Source organism: Anomalospiza imberbis, chromosome 5 (assembly GCF_031753505.1).
Source record: "Anomalospiza imberbis isolate Cuckoo-Finch-1a 21T00152 chromosome 5, ASM3175350v1, whole genome shotgun sequence".
Taxonomy (NCBI): domain Eukaryota; kingdom Metazoa; phylum Chordata; class Aves; order Passeriformes; family Viduidae; genus Anomalospiza; species Anomalospiza imberbis.
Window position 1 is genome coordinate 3,330,707 of NC_089685.1, and position 22,936 is coordinate 3,353,642.

Here is a 22,936-nt window from a genome sequence, read left to right on the forward strand (position 1 = left end):
AAAGTCTCTTTAGGTGAAAAGAAGTTACAGTCCTGTGGGTGACCTAAAAGGATAAAATGAGAGTGGAATTTTAAATCACGTATAAAGATGTTATAAAATAATGTTGATTGCAAGGAACAGCTTGGTTTGACTTGGGTGCTTGATAGATTCACCTGTTTTTCCTCATTCTTACATAGGTACATGAAAAATTTGCAACTTGGAGATGTACTCAGAGACTGCATTTCTAGCAGTATATATTCCATTTCAGAGATTATTTACAAAAGCATGGGGTAACAGGAAAAGGGGAATGGCTTCAAACTGAAAGATGGCAGTTTTAGATGAGATATTGGGAATCAGTTCTTTACTGTGAGGATGGTGAGGCCCTGGCAGAGGTTACACAGAGAAACTGTGGCTGCTCCATCCCTGGAAGTGTCCCTGCTGGAATAGTGGAAGGTGTCTCTACCCACGGCAGGAGGTGGGACTGGATGGGCTTTAAGGTCTCTTCTTACTGAAACCATTCTGCAATTCTGTGAAACGAGGAAAAACCCCAGCATACTCAACAGAAGAAACTGGGTTGAGATGAATCTGTCTTTAAAGGTCAGGCCGAATTTGTGTGTTACCACTTTCTGTTCGTTCCGTATGGTCAGTGGCAGCCTCAGTTGAGCTGTTTCTGAGTTTTTAAGATGAGTTTGTGTCTGGACTGATTCACACGCTACCAAGAAAAGGAAAACCCAAACCCAACCCTGAAATGGATCTTTTAATTTACTACTTGTTAGTGGTTGTTCATCCAAATAAAGGACTGATCTGACTCGCTGGAAATTTTGTGGTGCTTTACCCTCGATATTACGAGATTGCAGTGCTCGGGTTTGTGTGGGTGAGTGGGCAGTCCTGCCTCGGTGTGCAGATACAGAATCCTCAGCAGCCTCTGGGCTGAGGTTGATGAACTTTTTCTGTTCTCTTTTGTTCTGTCTGTAGCTTCCTCAGTTTTGGGCTCTTCAAGAATGCAGACTGGTCTAAAAACTATGTAGATTACATAACCTAGGGTTTCTTCCAGCTGAGTGCTAGCTGATCTCAGTTTCTAGCAGGTTTGGAAAGTTCTTCTGCCCACCAAACCTTAAAGCAGGTGTTTGCTTCAGCAGTGACATTTGCTGATCTCGTTGTTACGTTAATTTGGAGAAAGACAGTATTTTATGGAGGTCTGAAGGATGCTGAGAGCTCTGTGTTCATTTGTTCCCATCAAATAAGTGTGGATTGGATGCAAATGTTCAGGGATGGTGTCAGGACAAAGAGGGGTGTTTTCAGTTAATGTCTGCCAAGAATTAAGGAAAATTAACACAAAGTTCTTGTGGTTTGGGACAATACTCACTGGAGGAGTTGTCTGCTCCACAGATGGGGCTGTACAGAGTACTTGGGATAACTGGTTTGAAGCAAGGTTTGTGTACAATTTCAGGGGGATGCTTCGCTTTCTTTAGATACAGCAATTTGTAGTTACTTCTCAAGGGAAGGACCCCACTGTCCTTGCTCAGGCAGAAATCATACTGTAATCAGTGGTAAGATTTTGTTGGTGTCAAGGCCTGAAAAAGCCTCTGCAATCAGTGAATAATGAACTTGGTGTTTATTCAGAGAGTTTGTTTCCTTCAAGTTGTCTATTTTCACCTTCTGTAAGGTCCTAAGGTTATTTCAGGCATTTTGTTTCTGGTGTTGTCTATTTTAGACACTTGGCGTGGGATTTCAGACTCTGCTGAGGTGTTGGCAGTGGTACAACATGTGGCTGGTTTATGGTAAATCCTACTCAGATTTGTGATGCAAATACCATCTCTTCTGCAGGTTTTCAGAGCTCTGCTTCCCCTGCAACTGAGGGTTTCACCTAACTAGCTTTGTGAAAAGTGATATCCATGTAATCCCACTGGATTAAGATTAATCTCACCTGGATATCTGATTTTTAAAGTGTGATGAGATTTATCCAGAGTCTCCTAATTGCTGGAATAATTCCAAACAACAAGTATTAAGATCTTTTCTTCTTTTCATCATTGTGGTTCTGAAGAGGGAACTTGAGCTTCCTTCATAATTGTTATTTCTTGGTGTTCTGCCATAAAAAGCAGGTAACAGTCTAAAGACAGTTGGGCAAAGAAAACTTGGTTCTGGATGTGGAGGGGTTTTTTTTGTTGGTAGAAGAGGATGAGCATCCTAAAGATTTATGTGAAACTCACTTGAAAAAAAAAAAACACCTTGGTTTGGTATATAAGCAGTTTTTTAGAATGTTGCTGCTGCTCCTCCTTGAAGCTCTTCCAACTGAAATACACACTGCCATATGCTGCTGGAATACCAGCACACGAGCTGGATTAAAATACAAATGAGCAGAACTGCAGTTTGAGGCGTTAGTTCTGCAGAGAGGATCCAAAATGGTTCCCTTTGTCACTCTACTAAACACCTAAAGTTAGTTTTACAACATGCCTTTGCAAAACATTTTGGAGGCTTTGGGTTTGAAGTGAGGATGAAGAGGTTGAGAGGGAGAGAAAAGAAATTTTCCATTTTTTTTGTCCTAATCTAGGGGCAGGCACAGGTGATGTGATGCCACTGTACCACCTATAGCAAATAAAGAGATAAGGGGAATTCGGTAAGCAACTCAAAAAGCTTGGATACTTCACTGGACATCCAGCTATCCTTTTCCATGGGATTAATCAGATATTTGGTAGCTTCCAGAACTGTAGCTGTAGTTCTACACTCGTCTCTACTGCTGCTCTTTACTTAAAATAGCTTTAAGACACCAATATTTAAGTGTTAGCTAGAATTTGGACTTCTTAATGTGTGTGTTAACCTTCTAAAATCTACTTTTGTACTGTAGGAGAATTTGTGGACCATATAAAAAGCCTTTGTAATTGGGAACAGATAGTTTAGATGCCTCATTTTTATGTTTTACGTAGATACTTGCTAAGGAAAAATGCAAAGTTTCCCAGCTACTCCTCTCCTGAAAGTTGTTTTGAGCCAGAGTAATGATGAATAATAATGAGCGATAAATTAACAGAGCTGTATATTGCTGTCATTGATGGGGAAGTGCTCCTGCTGATTTTTATTCCAAATGCTGATCCCATAGTGGTTGATGCAGTGATATTGGGAGGAAACATCTTCTTTTAATTCATGTGTTTTATTAAAGCCGTAGATACTTATTTTAATAAAAACATCAGGTACTTGTAATCTTAAAAAGGCTGGAAAACTGATGCAAACCAGGTTTTTTCTCTCCTCTTCCTCTTCCTTTTCCTCTACTCTTTTTCCTTTCTTATCTTTGTTTCCCTGGATAAAGAAGACCTGACAGGAATGCATGGAAATCATCAACATTCCTCACCAAGTATTCAGGAACAATTGGGCTACTAGTATTACAATAATTGATAATTAATGAGACTTTATAAATAACACTTTGAGTTCTTTTTACATGCCTGCTGGGTTGTTTTTGGAAGGGGGAGGAATGTCAGACAAATTTCTGGCATTTCTGTGCTACCTTGGAGACTAGAAAATGTTTCATTATTGGCATATGAGATTCTTATGTAACTTGGTAATTCTGGGAACAAGAATTTTCAGAAAAATGCTGAGCAGTTCGAATCTCCTCGTAAAATTAGAAGATTTAAAACCACTGTGCTAAATACTTCTGTGATAAATTCCCCAGAAATATGAGTATTCCAAGCTACTGGAATACATTAATTTTTCTGGGATTGCGTCTTGAAGGAGTTAAAACTCCAAATCCCATGGAGTGAATGACACACTGGCAGTCATTACATAAATCCAGTGTGTTTGCTTTTGCAGAATATTAAATTGGGATACAGTGGAAGGTGAGGAGCTGCTGCCTGGTGGCATCAGGAGCAGAGCTGGTGCTGTTCAGGATGTGGTTTGTGTGTGCAGCCCCCAGCACAGGGCAGTGTGAAGAAGGTTGCCCTGATCTCTTACTGCTCTCAAGAGGTTTTTTATTTGTTTTCTCCGAGTTCAAGGTCTGTAATTCTAGCGGGACAAGCCAGGAAAGGACTTGCCCTACTTTTTTGTGTAAAACAGCATGGCTTATCTTATCCACTCTCTTCAGAACTCTTGTTATATTCCATAGAGAGAGGCTTGATTGAAATTTTTTTTTTTCAGTATAAAGTGAAAATAGTGGTTTGTTAGTGTTCACACCTGCTGTGTGAATTTCCTGATTCTTAAGTGGATTAGAAATTGCCATATTCCATTACCTTCTTGAGGGCACAGATAGTCTGACCCCAGAATCCACTGATTTGGGATGACTCAGAATTAAAAATGAGTCAGTTGTGCCTTAATCAGTTTAAAATTTTTTTTTTTTTTTGACTTACAGAATTAGAAATAAGCAGGAGTTCAGGATCTGTATACTTTATTTCTTGCGTCAGGAAAGGATCCTCCTTCATTAGATTATTTCTTTTTGTGTTTTTCATTTCTCAGGACTCGTTTGTGGTGTTGGCCACCACAAGTTTGTTATCTTTATTCCCCTTTAGTCACTGAATGCAAGGTGTTGGTAGAACAAATACATCTGAAAGTCTTTTCCTGGATTACTGAACTGGGTGTGCTGTGCACTTTGGTGCCTCCAAGTACTGTCTAAACTTCAGTCAAAAATGCAGGTCCAGGAGTTGCAGAAGGGGTGGCAGTAAAATGTGTTTGGGTGATAGAAGGGCTGGAAAGAGAGAGCTGTGTCATGCAAGCAGCAAGCATGTCTTTAGTCACTTCTGTTAAGTGCTTTTCTGGCTAAACTAGTGTCCTCTTGCATAAATTCTCATCATATTCTAATAATACACAATCAGAGTTACCACTTACTTTCCCCTAAATTAAGGTCACACATTCTTTTTTTTTTTTTCTCTCTATTTTCCATGTTACTTCTTGAGGTAATGGGGGTCAAGAAAAATAGCAAAGCAGGTATTTTCCATGCCTGTATTTTTGTATTTAAGTTTACCAAGGAGGAAAACAATCTACAAAGTGCTTCTTTTAAGGCAAGGGAGCACAGTTGATATTGAGACAGCATAAAGCAGTGGGCATTACATAGCAGTAACAGTAAAATGAAGCATGAAAATTAACTTCAAGACTAACTTCAGGATTTTTTATTTTTTTAGTAAAAGACAAGCAGTTTTAGGACAAGAAAATGCATGAAAGCTGAAGGAGAGATTGGATATTAGGCAGAAATTCTTGGCGATGAGGGTAGGGAGGCCCTGGTACAGGTTGCCCAGAGAAACTGTGGCTGCCTCACCCCTGGAATTTTTCAAGACCATGTTGTATGGGGCTTGGAGCAACCCGGCATAGTGGAAGGTGTCCCTGCCCACAGGGGGTTGAAATTGGATGGTCTTCAGGATCCTTTACATCCCAAATTATTCTGTGATTCCATGGGATTTTTAGATTCATGTCTCTGTATCAAGCCTGTGTGGTTCTCTGTGAAAGAAGATGAGAACTTTTCCTCACAAGTTCCTGTTGGTGTGCTGTTAGAAGCTCTGCCATCCTAGAACACCAATGAATGCTAAATATTTAGCACTGCTGTTGCTAAAAAGCGAGAAGTTACTTCCAGCTCAAGCTTGTTTGCCTTCCAGCTGTACTATCCTGCTGTGCCTTTCTCTCCAAGGATCGAAGAGCTGTTTGTTATTTGTCATATTCACAAAGTACCTATGAAAACAAGGTCAGGGGCTCATCTCCCTAATGCAGGAGATGTTTGGCCTGGCGTCACGGAGTCTGTATCCCAGCCAGACCCACTATTTTCCAAACTCTTCCCTGAACGCTTGCCAGTCCCTTGGCGTCTCCGCAGCGTGGGTATCAGAACTGGACATGAAGTTCTAGCCTGGAGCTCAGCTTGATTTGTTGCACGAACACAACAAACCTGCTGTCATCAGCCAAGCCCTTAATGTGGATTTGCCCTGCACTGGCTGTCCCTACCAGGGTGATTCAGTACAGCTGCTGCCGAGCCCTTTCCTAGGAGAAAGTGTTCAGCTCACGGAGGAGTAGCCTGAGCTCCTTCAAATCTGGGTGATGTTGATTTGTCAGGGTTAAAATCAGTTGTTGCCTTCAACAGCTGTCTCACTGTGGCGTGTTCCTGTTTCCTCTGCCAGTTCTTCAGTTATCCACAAACTTAACTCTCGAGTGGTTTTATTATTATTAGGTAGATGGTTTATAAAATTTCCAGGGCCCAGTCCCATGTCTGCTTCTCCTTCATGTCACCCATTGCTCTCATAGGGAAGCTGCCATCCACCACCCTTTGCAAGAAAAATCAGTTACCAGCTCTGGAAAAGATGAGAGGACTTGGGTATCCCAGGTGAATATTCTTACGGACAGAATGAGTCATTTTTGTGTGGACTTCTAACATGTGGGTGAGTGAATCATCAGGTGTTGAACAGATTAATCTTTTTTAACAGGACATGCACAAAATAATGTTTTCTCACTCAGACAACTTGTAGCTGCCTAAAGACAGTATTAGAGAGGCAGAAATGCAGTGGCATTGTGTGCTTTGGAGCGTGGCACCTTGGGAGATGATCCATGAAACAGCCCAGTGTTGCTTTTAATAGCTCTTGGTGTGCCTTAAGTGGCCTTTAAAGAATTGTTAAGAATAGAAGATTTTTGGCGGGGGGAAGTAATTAAAAGTTGGCTGATAGTTGCACAAGAAATTGAGTGAGAGTTTGACTTTCTGATGTGCTCGTGTTACAAAGCAGCTGTAGGTAGGTTGTGCTTGTCTTTTCCTGGTAGTAGGACAGGAGGAAAAAGCCTCAAGTTGGGCCAGGAGAGGCTCAGTTTGGATTTTAGTAAAAATTTCTTCACCAAAAGGGTTGGCAGGCCCTGTCACAGGCTGCCCATGGCAGTGGTGGAGTTGCTGTCCCTGGAGGGATTTAAAAGATGTGGCACTTGGGGATATGGATTAATGGTGGTCTTGGCAGTGCTGGGTTAATGGTTAGACTCTGTGGTCTTTAGAGGGGTTTTCCCACCTAATTAGTTCTGTTTAAATTTGCGTACCTCACGATGTTGATCCAGCATGTATCAAGAGCAGGTGAAAAAATAAAACCACGTCTTTGGTGAAGAGCTGTGCCCAAGTCCCATTTAGGTAGAAAAAAAAAAAAAAAAGGCTAAAATTCTTAGATTGTCTAAATGTTGGGGACTTTTTTTTTTTTTCAGTCCACAGCCAAGTTCCACTGTCCAGAATTATGCTTAGTGCTGGGTTTTAATGAGGTCTGAAAACGACAGAGCAAAACCGTCTTCCTGTTACGGCTGATTTAGGATAGGAAGTGAAGAATTGCATTTAGCCATGGGTTGGCAGGGTTGAGGGCTTCAGTGAAAACTCACCACAACTTTACGTCAAAAGCTGGTGGTTCTTTCCTAGAACTTCATTTAAGGTTTAGTTCTCTACCAGTACTGTGAGCTCAGGCAGTTTTCTTCAGGTTTCTTTGGAGAGCATTTCTCAGTAGGTGTCCTTTAGAGGGTTTTGAAGGGATAAAAATTATTTTGGAGAGCATTACATGGACAAAAGAATTTTCTGAGCAGCACCACTCTTTACCTAAGTCAGGACTACAGGCTAGAAACACATATTTTGGTCACCAAAGTAAATTTGAAGAGAGATTCATTCATTGCAAACGAAGCTGCAGATGCTTTTAGAGCCTGACCAAATCCTTGTACGTAAAAGCATCTTCATGCTTACAGAATTCTGAATATGGATTTCGTATAGAGTAGAAGGGTTGAACACCAGAAGTGCAATAATAATAAAAAAACACAACACCACCCCCACTCTTCACACCCCCCCCTTCCCAGCTGTCTAGCTCAGTGAATTTCACACCACGGTTGCAAGGCCAGAATGATTATGAATTAGGGTTAGCACAAAATCTAGCTATTTGAAAATTTTACAGCATTTTTACTGTAATGTACAGGCTAGAATTTCTCCAGAAATCAAATCTGAAAAAAGCACAAGGGCAGAGAGGGCTCACTTTGAAAACCCAATTCATTGTGACAGAAAATGAGATTTTTAACCTTGTCTTTCAGTCAGAACAAATTGTGCCATGTCCCCTTGCACTTTGCCATTTGAGTTCTCACCTGTTCTGCACTCCTTCAAGACAAGATCCGCATCCCCACTTAAAGCACGTAAAAAATCATGGGTATAATCAGCTTTTTTCTGACTGCTGGTTAACTTTTGATCTTTTTTCTGAGTGTCCTTGGGCAAGGCCCCAGGCTATCATGACCAAACTCAGAGGAGGTGCAGGCTATAGTGAGGTTTTTTTGAAAGCATTACGCTGTGAAGAGGCTCTCTGAGGGAGTATCTTTATTGTGGTGGAAGTCATACAGCAGGTTTTGACTGTGATTGCAGCTTCAGCATAGCTGACTCTAATTTAGTTAGCCCAAGGCTATAACATACTGCTTTTCATGATTCTAGAATGGCCATTAATGGGAATTTGCTGAGAGTGGGTGTGTATGCTTGAAGGAAAGCGTGCATAAAAAATTAGAGCCTCCTGCTTATGATGGTAGTTGGCATGTGCTGTTGTCCTTGATCTAACTTAACTGGGTACTGCAGGTGAGAGCAGCACAGCAGTTCTCTAAATAAGTCACTTCAGCCTTGAAGTCTGCATTTGATAAGATTTTGTTGGCCCCAGCAGTGTGCAGCTGGTTCTTACAAATGAGTTTTCATCTGTGTACTCAGTGATTTACATCCCTGCACACAGAGAAGTGTCTTTGCTTTATGGATGGCAGAACACACGTGGCTTTCAAGTATCCTGTGGCTTTCAAATATCCTTACACACAGGTGGTATTTAATTATATCTTCCAGTAATTGGTGGTAAAGGTAAAAGTCCAGTCCTCAGTGCATGATCCCTTGCACTGGCCAGTGTCACTTTTCCTTATATTGACTTTTTTCTTTTCATATGAAATGAAGGCAGGTTTAGATGGGATATTAGGAAGAAATTCTTCCCTCTGAGGGTCCCTCTGACACAGGTTGCCCAAAGAAGCTGTGGCTGCTCCATCCCTGGAAGAACCCAAGGCCAGGTTGGTCAGGGCTTGGAGCAGCCTTGGGATAGTGGAAGGTGTCCTTGTCCATGGCAAGGAGTCTGAACTAGGTATTTTTCAAAGTCCTTTCCAAACCAAGCCATTCTATGACTCTGTAATATTTAATAATACATTTTTTTCCAGACTGTTGCTATTCATGGCAATATCAAGAGGTAAAAATTCTTTTATTGCTGCGGAGGAGTATTTATAGAAATAAGCTGTGTCCCAGCTCCCTGCTTGCTGCCATGTTTTAAAGGACTTGTGAGAGCTGTGAAAGCATCCTTCAGGGTTTCAGGAAAGCATTGATGCTTCAGTGTGCTGAGCTAGAACACCTTAGTATTGGTTAGGATTTAGTAACATCCCCTGGAGATAAGTCAGAGTTCTCCAAGAAATCCCAGACAGAAAGGAAAACCAGTGTACATGCAGGAGAAATGGTGGTTGCCACTGCAGATTTAATGACCTGCCTTAATTCTCCTGAGACAAGGTTGAGGTGGTTTGGTGGCTCTTCTTCCTCCCACTCTTTTAGCACAGCATATTCCTGTGGGATTGTAGGACAGGAAAACTGCTTTGTTCCACAAGGCACTTCCACACAGGGCTCTCCTGTCCCTCTCTAATTATGCTCAGTGTGGCAGCTACTGCTGTTGAGGACATGCTGCACTCATGGAAAAAAAAATTGCTAGAATTTAGCTTTTAATTTATTTGTCCTCCCCATTTGAAGGGAACAGTTAATGTGATTTTGTGTAATAAAGCCAACTATGTGTGCAGCCACAGAGGTGATTTTTCTAAATTTAAGGTTTTCTTTGAATTTATTCTTATCTCAAATAGATTGGATTACTATAGGCTGTGTCAGCATGAGTCACTTGTAAGTGCCTGTTAATCCAATAAATCTGAGCAGGTTCTTATGGAAATACTATTTTCTGATTTCTATTTATATGAAGGTCCTGGTCTTGTTGAATCCACACTGACTTCGCTGGAAATATCTCTTTGGAAAAAAATGGTACAATTTCCCATGCTAATGGAAATTGCAGTGAAGCAGTAAAATGAAAAATAGCCTCAAGTAATTAATAAATGGTTTAGAAGTTCTTTGTGTCACCTTGATTAGGTATTTTGTAGCAATACTGCCTGAGTCTAAAAAGAATCATCAGAGGGTGTTGTTTTGTTGTGTTAGCTATATGGGTTTTTCTCCCCAGTTAATAATGCTGTTCAACCCTCCATACTATATTTTTACATTACCCTGCAAGTTTTTTTCATTCACTTGTTGCCACAGCCCTACTCAGGGGTATTGGTGTTTGCATCACTTTGGGCATTAATTTCCCACCCATGACATAGTCAATTACTGAAAACTAAACACTTAAGTAGAGAAAAGTAGCTGTTTTAAAATAACTTCAGCCTTTTTCTGTTTTACTTGTGCAGCTGGTATTCAGTGGCAGCAGAAGGCAAAAACTTTGCTGTGGTGTGGAATTTTTGCCTGAAATAAGAAGAAAAAAATCAGTATAAGATATGTTTTTCCAGCCTGAGACCAGTGTGCTTCTGTATCAGAGAGGGAGGGTCTAAATACTCCTAAAAGCTGGCTGGTAAAACCTGGTCCTCCTTTGAGCTAGAAAGTGCAGAACATAACGATTTATACTATGCATTGGGAATTTCTAGTGCTGAGGTGGGGAAAAAAAAGCATTTACTGGAAATAGTTTGACAAAATTCAGTGTTTGTAACGCGTGTAACAGCGCTGCTACTGTAAGGCACCACAATTTTCATAATGTTAAATTTGCTCGTATGTACCAAGTTTCCAAATACCTTCCTCCTCTCTGTCTCTGCTGTTGAGTTTTCTCGTGCATGGTACGAGGGATGGGATGCTGAAAATCCCTGGATCTTTGACGTGTTAAGACAGACTTCTGTGGATGTTCACTGCCTGCTTGATGGCACATGGAATGTTTATTGAGCCTGTGCAGTAAAATGCTGCCGAGGCATCTGGGTCTGTAGTGGAGGAGATGAGAAATTTTAATCCCTAGCTGTGGCATTTTGCAGAGGCAGCTCAAGACTGTGAGGCTGAGATTTTGGATCCGTTAGTGGTGGTTGTTTATTGGTAGCGACTCCAGATCCTGATTAATTGGGATTTCAGCTAATTTTGCCAGCTAAACATATGACCTGGTCTAGTGGAAAGTGTCCCTCCCCATGGCAGGGGTAAGAAATAAGAGGATCTTGGAGGTCCCTTCCAACCCAGTCCATTTATGATTCTGTGGTCTCTCCAGAAGATGCCTAAAAGGAATACAGAGGATACACAGAAGGTTTACAATGTCTGGAATAAAATCACAAGAGAAAAGGGAAAACAAAGCTGTGACTCACATTGATATATTAAAGATAAGTCATTGGAAAAACAGATACAAGGATACAATTGAAAATCAATGTAAAAAGCCTATTAGAAGCACAGAATTTGGGTTGGAAAAGACCTTAAAGACCATCTTGATCCACCCCCCTCCCATGGGCAGGGACACCTTCCACTATCCCAGCTTGCTCCAAGCCCCATCCAGCCTGGCCTTGAACACTTCCAGAGCTGGGGCAGCCACAGCTTCTCTGGGTAACAATTAGATTGGGTTTATATGAAAATCTAAGGTACAGAAAGATGGATAACCAGCATTGCTGAGGAACATGAAAAAAACCTTGTGAATACATTGTAAATTGGAGGAAGTCGGGGGAAAACGCAGGTCTCTTAGCAGAGTGAAGATAATAAATCAGAGATACCACACTGAATAAAACTGCTGAGTGTAGCTATGTTTAATCATGGATCTTCTGAAGGAACCAAAATCCCTTTGGACTTGCTGTGGGAATAATTTTGGTAATTAACAGGTTTCATTTGAAAACAGTGAATTGTGATTTTTCCCATCTGAGACCAGTGCAGACTCTGGTATTTTACTGGAAAAACAGGTGTGGGCAGTGTGTGTGGGCAGGCTGACTGAGAAGCTCAGATGCCAAATTTTTTAAAACACTGGTAGTTTAGAAATTAGGAATTTACAAGTGTTTAAGTAAGTATATATATTTGTTGCAGTGGATTGGACAATTTAGGTAAGCCTGACCCAAACAGGCTGCGTAGCAAAAAGAACAATTGTATGGAGAGATGTGGAGAGTAAAGTGGTCGTCTGAAACAAACCTGTTGTTTCCTAGATAAATCTGGTTTCTAAACCTAGTTTTTATTTCATACAGAGGTTAAAATTAAGTTTTCTCTTCTAGTAAAAGCATAGACCTGTTTCAAAAAAGGATTCTAAACCAAGAAAGGGAGGGCACAATTGTTTCCAGTACTGGGGCACGGAAGCGTTTTTTGAATTTGTGGCCAGCAATGTGGCAGAAATTGCCAAGACCCTTCTAAACACAGACGGTAACCATAAAACCTAAAAAAGATAATTTTTTTGTGGTTTATGACCTTGTTGCACTCCCACAGAATGGGAGAGAAAGGACTTTCACCCCAGGTACTTGGGCACCTGAATAAGGAAGGCTGAGTTCACCCTGTAGATTGGGTGGTTTATATGGAATCATGGAGTTTTTTGGGTTGGAAAAGACCTTTAAGGTCACTTAAATCCAACCATCAGCTTACCAGCACCGTTATGTTCACCACCACACTATGTCCTCAATTGCTATATCCTGGTTTTTTTTGTTTTTTTTTTTTTTTAACACTTAGAGGGATAGTGCCTCCACCACTGCCTTGGGCAGCCTGTTCAGTGCTTGACCACTTTTCCCATGAACAAATTCTTCCTAATATCTAATGTTAACCTCCCCTGGCACAACTTGAGGCCATTTCCTCAAGTGAAAGGTTCAGTTAATAGGACATTTTAACAACAACAACAACAACAAAATGACCCAGTCCGTTCCATAGCCTTTGTGCAAACCTGGCGCTCCCTAAGTGCTGCATACTCAAATGGAATTAGGTATTTCCTTTTAAGAGCAGGAGATCCAATTTCTGTGCCATTTGATGGGTTAGGTTTGGTGCTGGCTGCTTATCAAACATTGAGAGCACTGCAGAGAGGGAAGCAGGGGAAGAATAAAACCCAAAAAGTAGTAGCAGAAGATGTTTTGGCAGTTAAGTACTTCTCTTGTAGAATTGTTTCCAGGACAACAAGGTTGATGGAGTTACAAAGTGAGTGTGTGTTTTCTTTCCTCTTCAACTGGTTAATCAGTGAGGTAGGAAAACTTGCTTTGTAGGTGAGCTGTATTCCATCAGTTATTTTTAGTCTGCACTTGATTGTCCGTGTGGCTCTTTTCAGCTATTTAGGAGATACCTGGCATGAAAGAAATCATATTTGCTTCACGGGGTTTTTTAAGGTCATACGGTATTTTTTAAAATGACAATGTAGACTATTAACAGCTCTTTTTGGTATTTTTTTTATGGGTTTGTTTCTCAGAGGAATAAAACAGCTTTGTTGCTCCAAGTTTCAAGCTCATCTCACTGGTGGGATGTGAGTTTCTTTCACTGTTTGCACAGAATTTTTCCTCTGTTGGTATAATACATTTTTTTTTGTATATACTAATGATATACTGTCATGCAAATGAATTTGGAATAAATTAAAGTATTAATTTTCTCCCAGAGTATATTCAGCTGTAGGATTCCATTGTGAGATCTATTTTCAACTGGAGTTTGGAACTTAGAATAAGGCAGCACTGAATTAAATCTAGTTGCCAATTTTAAAGGGGCACAGCTCGCATAAAATCACACCCATCTCCAAAATATGTTGATCTATTTAAAATCTGGAGGAGTATGATGAAATCTCTACTTGTATGGTTTTCCTTTGTATATTTGATTGTACTCTGAGTTTAATTTTTTTTTACTGTTTTTTTTTCCTGCACAACAACGCTTTAAGAAAGAAATGCCTTTTTTTAAAAAAACCACAAATATTGGCTGTGCATTTTAGAGGCAGAAATAACAAAAATAGTGTCCAGGTCATTAGTGAAAGACACACTTCGTAAAGCTCTATTGTTCTGCTAAATTAAATAGCTTGAAGTTTAACTGTGCCCCTTATAAATGACTTGATGATTTCATACCCCCTAATGATACATGTATTTATTTCATATTGAGATTTTAGAATTTAGGATTGAGAAAACACTTATTGTGCATAGCTGTCTGATGAATTAATGAGATACTCGGCTTCTTTCTGCATGTGTTGGGGTTCTGCTGCTGCTGAAGGTTGGATGCCATGTGCTAAGACCTGGGCGATCACTTGAGAAAAATTCAGTTTTATTCTCCAGATCCATGATCCTTTATTGTTTTGGGAGAAAACAACATGACATGGCATGAAAGCGGCCATGCTCAGGTGGTCCTGGTGGTCACTGAATTATTTCTGTATCCCGGGGCTTTCTAACTTTTTGGAAAGGGAAGGGAAGCAGTTTGACAAATCCACGCTGGCATTTACTTGTTGCTTTGTTATCCCTTCCTGGCAGCAAACTGTAGCCAGAGTCAGGAATCTTTCTGACTGCTGTCCTCCTCTTTCCATCTCTTTCTTTTTTTTTTTTGTAAATGCTCTTTTCCCCCCCCCTTGCAAATTACCATTTTCAGCAGAACAAGAACTGCACTGACCTTGAGCAATGAGATGCTCTGTGCTTCATTTTCCACTCTGTCCCCAGTTAATTTAGTTATTCCATTATCTGGAGCAATCCAGTTCTTCTTCATGGAGGTTTGAGTAGTTCTTCCAGGTCGCTACTTAGCCTAGTAAGGGAATGAGGCATTTTTTTGCTACTTCTGCTGGAAGTTTACTAATTATTGTGGTTAAATAGAGAATGTAGCATCAGAGCATTCTTTTTCAGGACAATACTCTCATAACTCTACTTAGATTTTTCTGTTTGTTTTTCTGGTTGCTTGCTCTTCTTTTGCTTCAATCCCCAGTAAGGTATGGATATAATTTTTCTATTTCTATAGATTTGAATCCAAAGCACAGAGCAGGACATAAGGAACAACCCTTCCGATATTCAACTCCCACTGAAGTGTCTTAGGGTGCCTGGAACACAGGGGTACCAGTTATGACCCCAAACCAAGAGCAGGTCATCACCTCTCTGAATTAGGTGCTGGAGGCCAGCAAGGAACACTCACAGATCTAAGAAGACACCACAAAGATACCTTTGAGCAATTAAGATCCTTTAAAAAAAATGTTTATTCACTTTATCTGTGGCTACAAGGAATTTCTTTGGTCAGCTCTGCAGTAGGTTTTGGAATCTATTTCTAGTTTGTCAGTGTTATGCTCAAATCACCAAGCAGTCTCCAAGGTTCATCTTGATAGAGCAGTTTCAGGAATACTCTGGCAATCAAAATCAGAGAAGCAGTCAAGAAGGATGGAAATATTTTCCAGTGTTGACTAAAAACAAGCAGTAAGCTTGAAGCATTACTTAACAATGTAACGAGAAATGTCAGTTCAAGCAAATACTTTTTTTTTAAACAGAATTTGTTTTTCTTTGTTGTGTTGCAGAAAAAGGAATGGTGGCTGAGTTGCACAAGTGAACCAGGACGATGCAAAATGAAGTCAAAGAGGAATGCTCATTTTCCTATTTTGTAAGTCTGTTGGTCAGCTTTTCTGTAAGGCACACATTTAATTATAGAGGCCATTAGTTTTCCTCATTTCCTGGCTTGTGAGTGCACTTTGTAGAACTGTCTGGGTTCCCTGTTTTTGGGCCACGTGGCTCAACGTGAGTGGCACGAGGTGGATCTTCTCTCTCCCTTTGTCATGACTGTGTCAAGGCACAAAGGAGGTCAAGGCTGGGTTGTGTCTTAATTACTGCTGTAGCTCTGGTGATCCAGGGATGTGAAGAGGAGAGATTTGAAAGCAAGAAGGGCTGGAAAGGGATTTTGGCCTCCAAAAGTTTGTTAGCATTGTCTGTAATATCAGCTGGTGTAAGAAAAGCTTGGATCTTACTTTGAGGCTGCTGTATTTTGGCTGAGTATTTTGGAATACATTTAAAACATTTACTTGGGGTGTTTTAAGAGTTCTTGGTTTGATGGGGCTTGGAGCAGCCTGGTCTAGTGGAAGGTTTAGCACAAGAGTTTTTCCATTTTGGTCAAAAGAGCAGCATGTTCTTCAGTGGTATTTTGCATAGCAAGCCTTACAGACCATCTTTCTGATTAACTTGTAGTATTCAGTGGCACATTTTACAGAGAGCTGCTTCCAACTGTCTCGAGCAGAGCGTGTTCTATGTGATAACAGCATCTACACTGCAATTGTAATAACAAAACCCAAGGTGCTTTTACTGAATCTGGTTTCACACCAGCTAACAAGTGGACTCATTATTAAGATGATGTAAGGTTTTCTATGTATTGAGTCAATTCTAAAATATCTGTAGCTCTGCAAAATGCACCTCAGCTTGTTTACTAAGTGAGATGTGTATTTTTAATGCATAGGTTTTGAAATTATTGGTGTATTGGTGACTCCAGTTTTTCCAACAGCCTTTGTGGGGTGTTTTAGTTAAAATTGTTTTTTTTACTTTTATGGATGCCATTTTAATTTATACCCATATCTCTATTTTTAAATTTTTTCTGTCAGAAAGGTTTTTAAGTAATTCTTCAGAGTTGCTTTTTATAGACACTCAATATTAAAAAAAAAAAAAAAAAAAAAAAGGAGTATAACATGTGTCAGGCATCTGCAATTCCTTCAGCATCATGTTTTCCACAATGATTTAATAGCTATTGAGTCTCCTCAAATATCTTTGTTTCCAAGACCTATTTTATGGTAATAAATCATCTTGGCTGTTAAATTCTTGAAATGATTCAGTAGGACAGTCGTTTCCTTAGCACATTCCCTGAGAGATCATAGACAGAAATGGAAAAGTCCTTAACCAGGTCAGCTTTTTCCCTGCAATACATGTGGTCAATGCTGGAAGTGATAATGAAGTTGCCAGCATTTGTTCTGGTGAACTGCAGTTGTCCATTGTTGCCTGTTCATTTCTTGGTAAATTACAGTGAGTTTTCTGTTGGAGGTAGTAAATTGCATTGAGAAATGCTGAGCCAGATACAGAATAAGAGACTTGTCATGGTGTGGTGGAACTTTCCATTTTAAAAAAGGTCTGTCTCAAAATTCATATAAAAATGCCAGTGAAATTACCCAAGACTTCCTTAATTTCCTCTTCCATTTGCACCTGAGGGTGGTGGTGGTGCAGTCCTTGGGGTAGAGGTTGATTTAATAAATTGCATGTGAGTGTGGTTGTGATACCTGGTCTGTCAGTCTCTGCAGGGTAGTCATGCATTAATGTAACCCCTTGTGGCTTTCTGACACCGTGAAAAAAGATGGTTGAAATTGGTTATTGCTTACTGGGAGCAGGCAAGGAGGTAATTCAGCCAAGAGTACGTGAGGATTTCCGTGTATTAAGTAGCTCCTCTAGAACATCACGTGTGCAAAGAAGAAGGAGCTGTGGTTTTGGTCAAAACTCTGGACATCTGGAGTTCAGGGAAATAACCAGCAGGTTAGAGAGGGATTCAAGGAGAGATGGTATCCCTTGACCTAAAGTGTGTATCTCTCTGAATTACCCCTGGTTTCTTTCTGTGATGTTTTCCAAATTGAACATCAGATATGGTTGCAACCTCTATGGTTGCCAGAGAAGCTGTGGCTGCTCCATCCCTGGAAATGTCCAAGGCCGGGTTGGATGGGGCTTGGAGAAACCTGGAATAGTGAAAAGTCTCCCTGCCTATGGGAGGGAGTTGGAACAAGATGGTCTTTAAAGTCCTTTCAAATCCAGGCCTTTTTATGACGCTCGAATGGTCCTTTAGGTTTCATGCTGAGGACAGCAGTAAGTTCTGGTGTTAGTTCTTCACATAAACATTTCCTTAAAATCATCAGGCTTTGGGACCTGGGATTCCTGCCTCAGAAAAGGAAGTAATGCTTTGTAGCTTCCCCAAGGTTTAGAGCAGATAAATGTATAAAATTATATTCAATCTCTTACATTTATTTTGGAAAAGGAAGCCTTGAATTCCTACAGGCCTCACCTGCCAGACACGAGATAATTCCATTTTAACCGTGCATTTTCATCAGGTGCTTTTACTGCCAGGCATAAACCTTATTTTTTTTTTCAATGATGTCCTTTAAAATGATCCAAAATAACTTTTGTTACAGTCACGATAGAGAAAGACCTCTGCACTTAAAAGATGGACTCCAAAATTCCATCTGCCCCGGAGGATCTTGGCAAGAGTACGCTGTGTCATGGCACTGTGTTGATTCCAGTTAATGTCTTACAGAAAAAAACAGTTGTACCGTGCACACAGACATATTTAGGTTTGGTAGAAGTATTTTCTGTCACAGCTCTGTTCAGATGGTTGGTTGGTTGTGTGAGGCTGGTCGTAAAAGGGACCAGATGATCAGGAAGCATTCTGCTAACTCGTGTACCTTCCACAAAGTGGTTTTGTCAGTCGTGTTTGTCACTTGTACCTGTGAAGGGAGGGCACCGGGGCTGCTTCAGATCTTAGTACAACAATAAATACTATTATTTTAGCTCTTCATCAGTAAAAGCCCAATATCTGACCTCAGGAGGAGCTCACTCCTGCCTCATCTCTGAGCAAGTAGGTTTTTCTTGGAGCATATTCCCCTTTATGCTGAATGAGAAGGAGGGTTTGAAAAGAAAATTACAGACAGCAAGGGTAAGGAAAGTCATTTTCCTCTTTAGGGGGGTCCCTTTTCTTCTGAGAAGGTCCATGGGCATGGATGGCATGAAAGGAGACAAACCCTGAAGAGGTCAGTGTTTGAAGTGAAGGGAGTAGCCATTCACACAGGCAGTGGGTATTCAAATGGAAACTCTCCATTTGACAGTGCTGTCTTCTAGATGACTTAGAAACATAAAAACACAAGTTGGTTTTAAAAGAGGGCTTTTAATTTATGTCAGATGTGAAAGTACCTGTAAGTTTAATGTGTGCTCTGCAAAAAAAGAGGAGCTTGCTAAGATGAGTTCTTAGATTTCCTTTTTGTGCTTTTTCTCTGTGGTGAGGTGGCTCCACAGAGAAAACTCTGGCACCAGCATGGTCACTGAGAACCTTTTATGTGTCTTTTGTAGGAGCAGTCCCTTGTGCCACATGAGCTGTGTGCTGGAATGATCTGTGTTACTCAGTGCACTTCATGGGGCTAAAGGGTGGTTTGTCAGCGTTTTGGATAATTGCCTCATCTCTGCCTGCAGTGAAGGGTATCTGCATCTGAACAGATAATACATAAAATGCATTATACATTATATTAGTGCAGGAAATAGAAGCATCATAAATATATATATTTATAGCATCTTAGCAATTTCAATTTTCATAGTTTCCAAGCAGTGTTTTCTCTCTTCATAGGGTGGAGTGCTGCTTCAAATCTGTATTCAGTGTGCCCATATGAAAAGAAATGTGGCTTTAGATAAAAATCTAGGACTTCCTTATTTTTTCCTGTTTTCTTGGCTCTGAAATACTAATTCCTTTTCTACTGTATGTGTAGAGAGGAGATAATGTGTGAGATACCACATCAGGAAAAAAGAAAGTCTAAGCAGCCCAGAATTAACACTTAAATCTATGTGGAAAACCTTGCTGGAGTGCAAAATGGGTTTAGGTTTTTAAAATGAAAGAATGGTAGGACACAGAGATGGAGCCTGGAGAACTGTGTGTTGTTTGTGCTTCTCATCTGTTGCATAAGCTTGGACAAGCTGCTTTGCATTTTGCTGCTTCATTTCTCCTGTCAGAAGTCTGTGTATTTTACTTGCTGTTGGTAAAGCACTTCAAAATCTTGAATTAGTATTATCATGGACTTCTCTGAGCTTACTTAAAATCCATTTCCTCCTCACTTACGCTTTCCTAAGGACAAGAATAAATAGAAATATCTTTTTTTTCCAAATGCTACGGACCGACTGATACTCTGCAGCTGCTCAAGGTCAGATTTAACTGGTCCTTTCTGCTGTCTGAGCATCCACTGAGCAGCTCCAAATCCAGAGTCCTGCTGGGTACATTGTGTCCCTAATTCTCTTAGGGACATAGTTTGTCAAGAGGTGTTTCCTTCTTCATTGCGTTCAGCAGCCTGGAGTTTCCAAGCCTCCCGGTGTAACAGACCTTCACAGGCTGATCTTCCACAGAAATCAGCCAGAGCCTGGAGCACTGTGTGTGGGTGGCTGACCTGGGTGATGGTAGAAACTCAGTTCGTATCCCCCCAAAACGCTGCCAGGGTATCAGTGTTCTCTGCAGCATCCTCAGGTGTGTGGCACGGCGCTTCAGCACCCGTGCACCTCCTCCCCTCCTGGTCCTCAGAAGTGCAGGACTGATGTTCCTGTGCCAAACTGGGGCACAGCGAGTGTGAACCTCAGCGCAGGGAGACATTCTTGTCCTCAGGTGCTGATGCTGCTGCAAATACGTGGGGTGAATTCAAACAGGAATTAGAGGGTGTGGAGGCTGTGGTTAACCAGGAAGGCGCATCGATCCTGCTCAGCCGAGTGCTCCAGAAATTGAGTTTGTAGAGTGTTAAATCACTGCCGTTAGAAGAAAGCCTTCTCCAGTGAAACATCCCTGCTCAGAAGCAGCTGCCACACTGCCGGGCAGCTCTGCCTGCTCCATTTAAAACCTTACCAGCATCCTGGCGAGGATCCCAGGGACGGGGCTGAGGAAGTGGATGGTGTAAAAGCAGAACTGTTTGGGCTTTTTGTTCTGCCTCGATCCCTCAGCCTTGCTGCGACTGTGCTGTGACAGAGCATCTGCATTCCGCGTCTGGAGACGCGGAGAGTGAACTCCTGAAGGGTGGCTGCCCACCCCTGTGCTTCCGTTCAGGGGTGTTAAAAGCCCTGCAGGCTGTACACGAGCGAGCTGTGATTTATTTTAATTAAATACAATAGCTGCATGCACGCTGCAGAAGGGATAAGACAGGGATTCCCCACCTCTGATTTATCGTCTTGCTGTTTGGATTTCTTTGCCATTGTCTTCCCACTCACAGATTTATGCAGGGACGTCTCATCCTCTCCCTCCTGTGCTGTTAGCAATGGCATCTGTCTTTCAAGATACAATTTTTCTTGAATTTTTCTGTTGTTGAGAAACCATTCTTGCTGTGTATAGCAGAGCTGTCCCTGCTTTCTTCACACACACACACACACACACCTGGGCAACATTTATTTTAGTCAGAGAGCTTCAGGAAGCAAAATCCCCATCCTTTGGAAGCCTTCTCGTAGCTGATTTTTATTTTTTGAGTTAGGGAGCTGGGAGTACCCACCCTGGGGCTGGCAGGCAGCCTGGCAGGAAGCTGGACAGACTGGCCTGCCGGCCAATCTTGTTGCCTTTTATAGAGCTTTTTGGTGAAATCAGCACATTTCCACGCAATTGGTGCTTTGCAGTGCAGAATTGTTGTATTTGGGAGGTTTTTGGCTGGCTCTGGTTTTAATCTGCAGCTTGTGACTTCGGGAGATGGTTGACTAATTTTAATAATTCCTAGAGATGATTTTGTGAGAAGAGAGGAGGTGTTTCTATGGAAGAAGATCTTTTTGGAATAATGTTCCTCATCTGGTGTGAGGGGACTGCCTGATGCATGACACTGTTGGGGCAGGTGAGTTGGCTGGCAGCAGCCTCAGTCCCCATCCACAACTCTTGCCTAACAGCTCTTTCTGATCAAATTGCTGCACAGTGCTTTTTTCTTGGAATGGCTTACCTGGGGGAAATCAAAACCATGTGGGACCTGGATCTCCCTCCCACCTCTTTTGGTAGGGCAGAGTAGGAGCAGTCAGTGAGGAAACCCAGCCTGGAGGAGCAGCAGAAGCCCTTGGGTCTGGAGGACAGTGTGTCGCTGCACTCCATCCACACAGCCATGCCTGCTGCTCCATCAGGAGTCATGGGACTCTGGCCTTTGGGTCATGGAATTGCTGGGAGGAAGCCAACTTGCATTCCAAGGCTGAAGGTTGAATGATGTTGGCATTTTCTGGACTTCCTCAGCATCTGATGTAAAACCCCTCAAACCCTCTGGCACAGCAGAACCATCCATCCAGCACTTGAGACAGATCAGGCTGATCTTGATATTTTCCCTCTTAGTTCTCTTCAATAAATGAATCTGCCTCCTTGGAAGGTTCTCTAGATTATGAAGCCTTTTGAGGCTCTGAGTTTACAATGACTCACAAATTACCAGTTCCTAAAAAATAATGTCAAGTGAAATCAGACTTTGCTTAAATTTTTGTTGTTTTCAGAGTAAACATGAATGTGACCTGGATTCTCAGAAGCAACTCATGTTGTCGTGGCCTTTGAGTATTCCTTAGAATGGATCTGCTCTTTACACAGACATAAATAATCATCTGGATAATCTTGCTGAGCCAGTCTTAAATGGAGTGCCATCCACCAGGGAAAGATATATTTGAACATACAAAAGACTTGATATGTTTGGATTTTGTTGTTGGCTGTTGGAGCTCCAGTGTTTGCACAGTCAGTGTGTGAAAGCTGAGTGTATAAATCCCATTGGAGGAGAACTCTGATGATAACTGAGAGCACCAGTAAAAAAATAAATAGGAAAACTTGCTTATTGTGTAATTATTTTGAATAAGTTTAGTGGTTCTTGTGTACCTGGAGTGTAACTTCACAGGATCCCATCCAGGTACACAACAGATAAGTAGTTCCTCAGAAATCAAAGGAAGTTTAATCTTAGAAAACTTTCATAATAGGAAAGTGTGGCCTTTTTATTCAGAGGCTAAGCTGGTTAAGCAAACATCTAATATTGACTTAATTCTTAGTCTGGCTTTGGGTGTGAAAAGTATCTCTACCAAAATGAAACATGCCTCTTTTTTAAAAAATGTATTTATCTGCTTCCCAAAAAAAGTGTGTGTGCCATGAGCTCCTGCCTTAGCAAAAGGTGACTCTTTTAACTCCCTTTGTGCTTTCTGTTTTCTCCCTGTGCTTTGCTCCAGTGCTCAAGGTGCACAGGGAAGCTGAGGTGTCATAATGTGGCCAGTTTTAAATGAAACTACAGAGCCTGCAGGAGTAAGTCTGCAAAATAGTTTTTTTCCATACCCAAGAAGCGTGAGTCAGATTTTGCTAAATGAGTCA

At 41.2% G+C, this 22,936-nt stretch overlaps 1 long non-coding RNA gene across 2 annotated transcripts in view; it reads left to right on the forward strand.

Annotated features, from left to right (window-relative positions):
• Window positions 1–22,936, forward strand: part of LOC137473603 (uncharacterized) — a 125,320-nt gene that overhangs the window by 42,917 nt on the left and 59,467 nt on the right. For both annotated transcript variants that reach the window (XR_010998888.1, XR_010998890.1), the window contains one exon: window positions 15,405–15,487. This is a non-coding gene — a long non-coding RNA (uncharacterized lncRNA). The remainder of the gene's footprint in view (window positions 1–15,404; window positions 15,488–22,936) is intronic.